This window comes from Rana temporaria (genome assembly GCF_905171775.1).
Source record: "Rana temporaria chromosome 4 unlocalized genomic scaffold, aRanTem1.1 chr4f, whole genome shotgun sequence".
In the NCBI taxonomy this organism is placed as follows: domain Eukaryota; kingdom Metazoa; phylum Chordata; class Amphibia; order Anura; family Ranidae; genus Rana; species Rana temporaria.
Window position 1 is genome coordinate 200,034 of NW_024404440.1, and position 10,023 is coordinate 210,056.

Consider the following 10,023-nt stretch of genomic DNA (forward strand, 5'->3'; position numbering starts at 1 on the left):
GCGAACACCCCTAATTGTTCGTTGTTCGCCGAACAGGCGAACAGGTAATGTTCGAGTCGAACATGAGTTTGACTCGAACTCGAAGCTCATCCCTATTCCTAACACTAGATACGCCTGAAATATGGCTTCAGTCGACCGACGTAAGTTGCCGTACACCGTCGTATCTTGTTTGCATATTTACACTAGCCGCAAGGGGCGCATCTGTAGATTTACGCGTTGAATATGCAAATGACCTAGATACGCTGATTCACAAACGAACTTGCGTCCGTCGGATTTAGCTACGCCATTTACGTAAGGCTTAAGTCCGGCGTAAAGTTACCCCTGCTATATGAGGCGCAGCCAATGCTAAGGTATGGACGACGGAACAGCCGTCGGATTTTGCAACGTTTACGTAAGTCGTACGTGAATGGGGCTGGGCATAGGTTACGTTCACGTCGTTGCCATTGAGCCGTCGTATCTTAGGGCATAAATTTGTCGGCGCTACGCCCGCAGAGTGATATGCCGATCTCTGTGAATCTAGCCCATACTATTTTGAAGCTGGTCTGGTCTCAAGCGGTGCCCATTCATTGCTTTTATCATTTTCAATAAAGGAATCCATTTATATTTTGTGTGTGGATGTGCTGCCGATCCATAGTTATATTAAATAACAAAGTGCAGCGCTGAAATATAAGGGTCAGTAGCATAAATCTTGGCCAGTGATGTGTAATAATAACACAATAAAGTCCTTATGGTGAGAACTCCAAGCAACTTGATAGATTGCTCCAAATGGTGGATAGTGCACAGTTCAAATCAATATATAGTAATCTTATGTGATTGTCTGCAGTTATCATCCAAATCATCAAACATTAGAGTAAATGGGTACTCTTACCGGCTGGTGTGGACTTACAGCTATACGTGTTCATAAAAACAGCAAGTCTGAAAGGCATATTGGTCTCAACAGACCCAGGGACTCTGCACAGATGGTCACTCCAGGCGGTGATGGCTGTATCAATCCTATTCGGATGAACACCTCCAATCCAGGAACCAGGTGGATGTAATTCAGTAATGCAGGTCAGATGGCCAACCTCAGTGAACAGGCGGGGCAAATGTGGTCATGGAAATAAAAAAAGAATGCTCCAAATGGTGCAAATCAAACTAAACCAATGAAGGTTTTATTTGAAAAATATATAAAATACATAAAATCATGTGAAAATAAAAAGCAGTATAGGGTGCTAGTATAGCACCCTATACTGCTTTTTATTTTCACGTGATTTTATGTATTTTATATATCTTTAAAAAAAAACCTTCATTGGTTTAGTTTGATTTGCACCATTTGGAGCATTCTTTTTTGTTAGCTCCAACAGTTTCAATTACAGGGACTACCACCACTGAGTGCTTGATCCAGGGCTCCCCTGATCGCCCTTGAGGGATCAGGAAGGAATTTTTTATCCCCTATCACTGCAGATTGGCATAGCACGGCTAGTTTTTTTTTCGCCTTCTCTGGATCAAACGGGAGGGATGAAAATCTTCCTTCCCATCATTATCGAATACCCCCCCCCCCCGGTCAATATCACCTCCCCCAGTGTTCTCTGCGATTATGTCTAATCTGAGATACTCTGCAGAATTCATTTGGGGTCTGAAGCCATTCACCTCAACATTACCAGCCGTCACCATAAAGCTCTAAGGAATGAGCAACTGTTAAGAATCAACCGACGATCGACAGTTAAAAATTACATGCATCTACCCCAACCTAAGCACATATCATGTGCTTTGGTCAATGCAAGATCGGCAGTAAAACACCGACAAGAAATCCATGATTTCATTCTACAAAACAATTTAGACTGCCTCTTTATCACAGAAAGCTGGCTTACAGCCGACTGTAACACCATTCTAGGAGAATTGGTGCCAGAGAATTATCGCATTCTAACAGAAAACAGAGTGGGGCAAAGAGGAGGAGGCCTGGCGGTGATCCACAAGACTCACCTCTTGATCACTAAACCAGTACTGCAGTACTCACTTCCATTCATGGAAACCCTCACTCTGCAACTACAAACAAACCCCCAGGACACTGTTCACATACTCCTGTGCTATAGACCACCGGGTCCAAAAACGCACCTGCTCATGTCATTGACAGAGTTCATCTCCACCTATACCCTAAACATCAAACACCTCCTGCTACTCGGGGATTTCAACCTCTGGGCCAACTCCTCACAGGACCACGTCCCCGACGCCTGCATTGACCACTTGGAAGGATTAGGTCTGCAGCAACTAGTATGTGGGCCCACACATGCTTCAGGTCACACGCTCGATCTCATTTTCAGACAAGATCTGGAAATTAATATTCAATAAAATGAGCCACAGCCATGGACAGATCAACATGCCATTAAATTCACAATTACCCTAAATGCCCCCTAAAAAAAAAACTTTAAAACCGGTGACAACACACTGGACTAGATCTCAGAAGAAGCTCCATTCAGAGCTCTTCAAAACTATATTAGGGAACAAAATAAAAACAATCCAACCACATCAAACAGCCACAGAAACTCTTGAGACCATAAACCAGGCGCTACTACAGTCAGCCGACTTAGTAGCACCAAAACGCACAACGTGCATACGGAAAAAAAACTCCAGCTGGTTTAATGACCAGCTGTCGTTGCTAAAGCAAGAGCGTAGAAGAGCTGAAGCAGCCTGGAAAAGAAGCTCTTCAGAGGAAAATCACACCATCTATAAGACAATAACAAAAAATACCATAAAGAAATCCTCATTGCCAAAAAAATCACCAATGCCCTAAACCGCCCACGCAAACTCTTCAATCTAGTCACCAAGACTATGAACCCAGTCTGTCTAGAAGCCCCTATCTCTGATTCACAAGAATTTTGCAACAAATTATCGGATTATTTCATCAATAAAATTGAAAGAATCCGTGAAAGTATTCAGCAAAATACAACCTCCACCTACCCCCCCCCCCCTAAATCACAAACCTAACACCCACATAACTCCGCTGCAATCAGCAAACTTCACTCTAAAACCCATTTCCATCGATGCCACTAAAAACATCATCGGGACTCTGCGAAATAGCACAGCGCCCAATGATATCATCCCCACTACACTTCTGAAAGAATGTGCCGATATTTTGGCACCAGCTATCATGCAGCACATAAACCAATCATTCAAGGAAGGCGTGGTGCCAACCTTGCTGAAACAAGGTATAATCAAACCAATTCTAAAAAAAAACACCCTCGACCCCAAAGACCCTAACCACCGTCGTCCCATAACAGGCCTAAATGTCTTCTCCAAGGTAATGGAGAAAGTAGTCGTACAACCGCTACAACATCATTTGGACTCCCATAAATTACTCGATCCATTCCAGTCCGGTTTCCGTCCTGGTCAGGGGACAGAAACAGCACTGCTCAAAATATGGGATGACTCTCTAGAGGCCGCAGACGAAGGAGAATCTTGTCTTCTAGTACTGTTTGACCTAAGCGCAGCTTTTGATACGGTAGACCACAAATTATTGCTGACACGGCTAGTTGAAGTAGCCGGACTTGCGGAATGTGATTTATCTTGGTTCTCCTCCTTTTTGGAAAACGGATCACAAATAGTGAAACTTGGTCCTTTCACTTCTGTTCTGTTCAATATATATCTCCGCCCTCTTTTTGAAATCATCAGTAACCAGAAGTTACTTTACCACTCTTGCAGATGACACACAACTATATTTTCGCATCTGCAACAAAAAGGATCATCATCTCGGACTAGAGAAATGCCTTTCTTTGATAGAAAATTGGATGACTAAGAGTTATCTTAAACTCAATGTCTCAAAAACAGAACTTCTCCTGTTTCAGGCCAATCGGAAGATTCATCCCGCAACAAAATGGACGCCCCCACCCATTCTGGGTCAAACTATCACCAACATGACAATGGATGCACAAATAGGGTCAGTAGTCAGCGGATCGCACCATCTGCTGCGTCTACTACGGAGACTCACTCCCTTTATTCCAAAAGAGGACATAGCAGTCGTGGTGGGGACACTTATCAACTCCAGACTTGACTACGCAAATGCCCTCTATCTTGGACTCCCCAAATACCATATCACTCGTCTGCAAGCCATTCAAAATACGGCCGCTCGTCTTGTGACTGGGAAAAAAACACTGGAATCAATCTCACCTTCACTGAGATCCCTTCAATGGTTGCCAGTAAAAGACAGAATCACTTTCAAGGCACTCTGTCTAACACATAAGTGTATTGGGGGAAATGCCCCCCAATATCTATGCGAAAAACTAAAAGCTCACCACTAACCAAACTCTACTCCAAATACCCAAAACCAGATCCAAATCCAAAGGAGAACGAAGATTTGTGGTCCAAGGACCCACTCTATGGAACGCTCTACCAACTAACATCTGGTTGGAGGAAAACCACCTGGCCTTCAGGAGAAAGATCAAGACCCATCTCTTCTGAGGGCCCAGGGAATGGATACCAAGCGCCCAGAGGCGATTCAGTTCGCATGTGTTGCGCTATATAAGTTTCTCACTCACTCACTCATTGAATATAAGAATACAAGAGGTTATTGGGAATATGGTGCTTAGTGTGGAATTCCCCAAAGGGTCTGAGTTTGTAAGTGACTTGATTTACAAAATGACCCCACTGAATTTATTGGTTTCAGCCCAGGGCAGGATTCTTCCATAGAATAGGGAGTCTAGGGTTGAAGGATTATACCAAAGGTTAAGCAGGAGAGAACATGGTGAAGAAAGAAAATACTGTGTATGGCATTTTTGCCATGTGGATAAAATAAATAGCATAGAGGAGGAGGAGGATTGTGTCAGTGGAGTGGATGAGGTGGAATCAGCTGACCATAATAAAGAGCATAGGTGTGTGGATGTAGATACGTTAACATTCTATTTCACACCAACAATTGGGTGGGTGATGGACAGACCAGGACATAAAAGTGTGGAGGTGGGAGGCATAATAACATTTTAACAAGCCAGGTGCTCCCAGACCGCCCCTAGGTCCAAGCAAAATACAAGTAGATTGTTCTATGTGATGGGTCTTGTGGTGCCATGTACCATATTTAAACGCCGATCCCCGCTGTCTATGAGCCGCTAGCTTAGAGCCGAGCCGAGTGTACTGCGCACTCGGCTAGGCTCGGCCACGCTCGGCTCCGCCCACCGCAGCCTAGAGCCGAGTGTACTGCGCACTCAGCTCGGCCACGCCCGCAGCCACGCGAGAGGAGCCGAGACAAGCCGAATACACTGGAAATCCGGCTCCTCTCGGCTCGCGCCAAATAAAAAAAAAACAGCTCTGCAACCCCGGGCAAGGAGCGGATGGACTCGCAGACGAACACGCTGGTCGGAGACGGACACGCTGGTCGGAGACGGACACGCTGGTCGGAGACGGACACGCTGGTCGGAGGCCACAGACGGACACCTCCAAAGCCGCAGACGGACCCTGCGCAAGGAAGCCGCAGACGGACACCCACAAGGCTGGACGGACCCTGCGCAAGGCCACAGATTGACGCCGGACAAGACCGCCGATGGACGCAGGGCAAAAATTTAGGTTTTCTTTTTTTTCCTTAAACTACCTTTCTAGGTTTAAGGTGCATGTTATACGCCTGGGAGCAATTTCAGCTGAGAAAGAGGGACCTGGCCTGGGAGAGTCTCTAATAGGTACAGCGGTTTGGGGGAATCGACATTTTGAGGACATTAACCCTGTCTAACCAAGAGATATTATACAGTAAGTTACCCATTAATGCAAGGATGAGTGTAAGTTTCAAAATAAAGAAGGGAAGTTAGCTTAGTATAATGAGGAGAGTTTGTCGCATGAATAAATAGGTATTTGAGGGAACAGGTACACTAGTGAAATTAAGAAGCTGATTGTAAGGTGGCCAGAGTTGTGGGACGAATGTTAATAACAACATTGAAGTATTAATCTTATACACCACCAGAGAGATGTCCCCGCCCTCTGTATTCCCGGGATTCCACACAGGAAGGTCACACCATCCCCCACCATCATCAGGTAGATGAGGAACAATCACTGATAGTATCATTAGGATCTGTACATTATCTACATTGTTACCACTGATGTAATTTTCCATATTGCAGAGTGGAAACCTCAGGGATGATAATATTGATGTTAAAGAAGAGTATAAAGAGGAGGATGAGGAGTATGGAGTGATGGAGGAGTTTTCAGAAGGACACAAGGATATAATGGAGCCACCTAATACCAGGAACCCACCAGAGAGATGTCCCCGTCCTCTGTATTCCCGGGATTCCACACAGGAAGGTCACACCATCCCCCACTGTTGCAAGGTTGGTGGGACGGGCATCTAGATCATTTTTGGATTTTTTTACGTGATCTTATATTACAGATGATATTTACTCTCATTTTCTTGGTTTAGGGAGAAGATCTGATAGATATAAAAGTTAAGATTAAAGAAGAAGAGACGTATGTGAGGGATGATCAGCAGTCTATGGAGGAGGATGGAATAACGGGGACATTTATAGAGGAGGACACTCCTACAGAGATCAGCACAGGTGGGTCATTAACACTAAATACATTCCTCCACCATAGAGTTGGGAAAAAATGTTCAGCCAAAGCATGAGTTCGGACTCAACATTGGCTGTTCGCCCGTTCGACGAACATCCAAATAATCGGGGCTTTTGACTGTTTGTTCGGCCCGCCAAATGACCACAATGCACTGCGCCACCGCACAGTGCATTGGAAGCCCTGATTGGCTGAAGCAATGAAAGCTTTGCCCAATCAGAGCACAGTCAGAGCCATGATTGGGGAAAGTTGTGATGACTCTATCCAGTCATGGTTCATTGTTCTTAGTCCCGCCCCACACTATAAAAATATTCTCCCCATAGCGGCCATTTGCAATGTGATATTGGCATGAAGAGAGATAGAACAACGCTCTGTTTAATGCTACTAGCGAGTTAGTGTGCTATTCTTTTGTCAGTGTAGAATATTAGTTTAGTGTGAATCTAGTAAAAGTTCAGTGTGAGTGTAGTATGACTATTCTCTGCCTTTTGGCTAAGATCAAGTGTAGTACCTGTTCTTATCAGTTGCCAAAGGATGCGCTGAAGCACCTCCTAAATGGGGAGGGTGGATGCAAATCCAATGGCGTAATTGCACCTGGAAGGACGGTTTCGGTAGGGGCTGGTGGATTTCTACGCTCCGGCCAAGCTGGTGTCGGTGTAAGTGCTGTCTCTGCCGAAGATCCGGTGGGAGGAGCTGGTGGAACCCTGTATTTGAGACGGGGAAAAGCATGCAAATCCGCCGGGTTGAGGGGGTCCTAGAAGGGCTAGTACCGGGACGCTGTAAGAAAAATGGCTTCCTTGAGAAAACCTAGAAGGGGCTCTCTCCCGGCAGGATGGAGGGCTGCACTGACCCTGTCGGGGGGTTGGATTAGGAACTTGAAAGCCTATGGTGCATGTGCCCCTGGAGTGGCAGTCCAGGGGTATCTGAGAATCACTGTGAGTGAGGGTCACTTTGATTTAAAGATACCATGGTCAGTGCACCAGATCACGCTTCTTTTTAGCACCTGCCTCCTAGGCTGGGCCTTTTGGCTGGTACCGGAGGAATTTCTTATTCCTGGCCATTGTATTGCACAATGGCCACTTCTTTCACTCTCCTCTCCACTATCCCTCTCCCCACTTTATTATTATTTATCCTTATGTTGTCACTTTTTGTATTTTTATGTTGTGTACACGTTTTGCACAGTGTGATGAGTAGGGTGCTTGTCCTCGGGCCTGCCCTGAATGTCTTGGGAGGGGGTGGACATGGTCTTCTGGCCTGGTTCGCCCTCTCTCATGGGGTCTCCCTTCAGGGGAGCCCCACCAAGTACTTGGGTGGGTCTGTTTCGGCAGACCCTCCAGAGAAAGGGGTCCTTCTGGCTTCGGCTGGTCGGACCAAGTGCCCTGTTCCCTGTCAGGAGCCTTACGCCCCGGGGGATTCGGGGCAGGGTCCTCTGATTTTAGAGGGCTAGTGTACCCGCTGCACGTATTTGTCGCACCTCTTTATGTTGTGCACATTTTTTTGGCACCGGGTGAGATTTTTGAGTGTGTTACACACACCATGGGCTTAAAAAAAAAAAAAAAAAAATTACTATTCATTGTTACTTTAGTGTCAGTTTAATTTGCCAGGGCAGGTTTCCTGTAGTATATATCAGTGCATTACTGCACGTTTAACGCAGTATTTATCAGTGCGTTACTGCAGGTTTAATGCAGTATATTTCTTTTTTTTTATATCATTTTTATTAAACTCCAAAAAGCGGGCGGAACCCCATCATTACATCAATAACATAAAGGCAAATTAAGTTCTAATCAAAAGAACAGTAATTGAACAAAAAGGCACAGATATAATAGTGCAGAATTATTACATAGAATCCTATATTGACATATTCATCATTGATTCTGGCCATATTATTAATTAGAATAGCAGAACTGAAGGATGAGAAGACCGGGGGCCACCAACACAGTATATTTAAATGCATTAGTGCAAGTTTACCACAGTATATTGTAGTGTGTCAGTGCAGTTTTACTGCAGTATATTGTAGTGTGTCAGTGCAGTTTTACTGCAGTATATTGTAGTGTGACAGTGCAGTTTTACTGCAGTATATTGTAGTGTATCAGTGTAGTGTGTGTCTGTGTAGTGAATACTCAAGTTACAAGTGCACCAAACACCACTTTCCATGGATTGAAGTGCATCAACGTACACATTTACACATCTTTCTTACATTTTGTTAATAAGCCCCCCATTATGTCTGGGAGGCCAACAAGGAGAGGCAGACGTTCCAATGGCACTGTAAGGGGGCCAGCAGCATATGTGTCCACAGGCAAAGGTAGACATTGTTTGTCCTCAGCCAGGGCATCAGTTCCTCTGTTTAGTGATGTTGTTTATGCCATCCAGCCACAGCATGCAGAGGTGGTGGACTGGCTTATTAAACCATCCTCATCCTCTGTCATCCAAGCAGAGACTAGTGTGCAGTCCACTGCAGCTGCCAGAGGGTCCTCCTTGTCTACAACTACTCCTGCCATAGCCCCAGCATCAGGCATGGAGGAGTCAGCTGAGTTATATGAGCACATTGTCAGGCACTTGCTCCTTGATGATGCACAGCCATTACTTGATTCAGATGTTGGTTCTGAGGTTGAGGAAGGTAGGAACATGAGCCTACAGAGAGGGGAGAACACTGGTACACACATTGGCAGTCATGTTATCCCAACCGCAGCATATGGCCAAGTTGTCTCCAGTTATAATGATGAGGTCACTGACGTGACTTGGGTGCCAGATAGCGTAGAGGAGGAATGTGAGGGTGAGGTACAACCCCAAAGAGACAGCCATCATGGAGGAGTAGAGAGCAGCTACCCTATTTCACCAGATTGTGGAGCTGTTATCTCCTGGCCCACTTCCCACAGCTCAGCTATTTGGGCCTTATTTAGCACTGTTGCAATTTGCCTTAAAGTACATCAAGCATGGCAAAAGCACCAGCCATTTGGGTACCACGTGCTTGACAAGGCATTTAACCTCCCACCCCTCAGCCCATTGGCAAGTGCACCTGAAAGCCACACAAATGGGACGCAATTCTGCTCCTTCCCACTCCTCACCTTTACAGTCTACCCCCGCTATACCTCATGACCTCTCTGCAGCCTCCACTCACAGGGATGATGGTATAGCGCAGGGTGTTCCAGGTCCTTGCAGCACATTTGCTAGTAACACACCAACATAGATATTAGCAGGCAAATTTCTCTGTTCCATCTGCTGCAGTGAGAAAAAAAATACAGTCACTGCCACCCACATGTCCAGCATCTAAATTCAAGCTTGTCAAAGCTGCTGGCTTTACAACTCCTGCCTTTTCATCTAGTGGATTCTGAATTTGCAGAATTTTTTTTCACGTAAGGCTATTTCAGCTCTACCATTATGTGGAAAGCAATGTTGTGGCATTGGTGGGCCATGCAGTCAGCCGCAAGGTCCATGTTACTGCTGACAAGTGGTCCAGCAAGCATGATCAGGGACAATATATTTCGTTCACAGCACACTGGGTAACTCTGC

At 45.5% G+C, this 10,023-nt stretch overlaps 1 pseudogene; it reads left to right on the plus strand.

Moving 5' to 3' along the window:
• The first annotated feature begins 6,983 nt into the window (after positions 1–6,983).
• LOC120921759 lies at positions 6,984–7,094 on the plus strand (annotated as a pseudogene).
• The last annotated feature ends 2,929 nt before the right edge of the window (positions 7,095–10,023 follow it).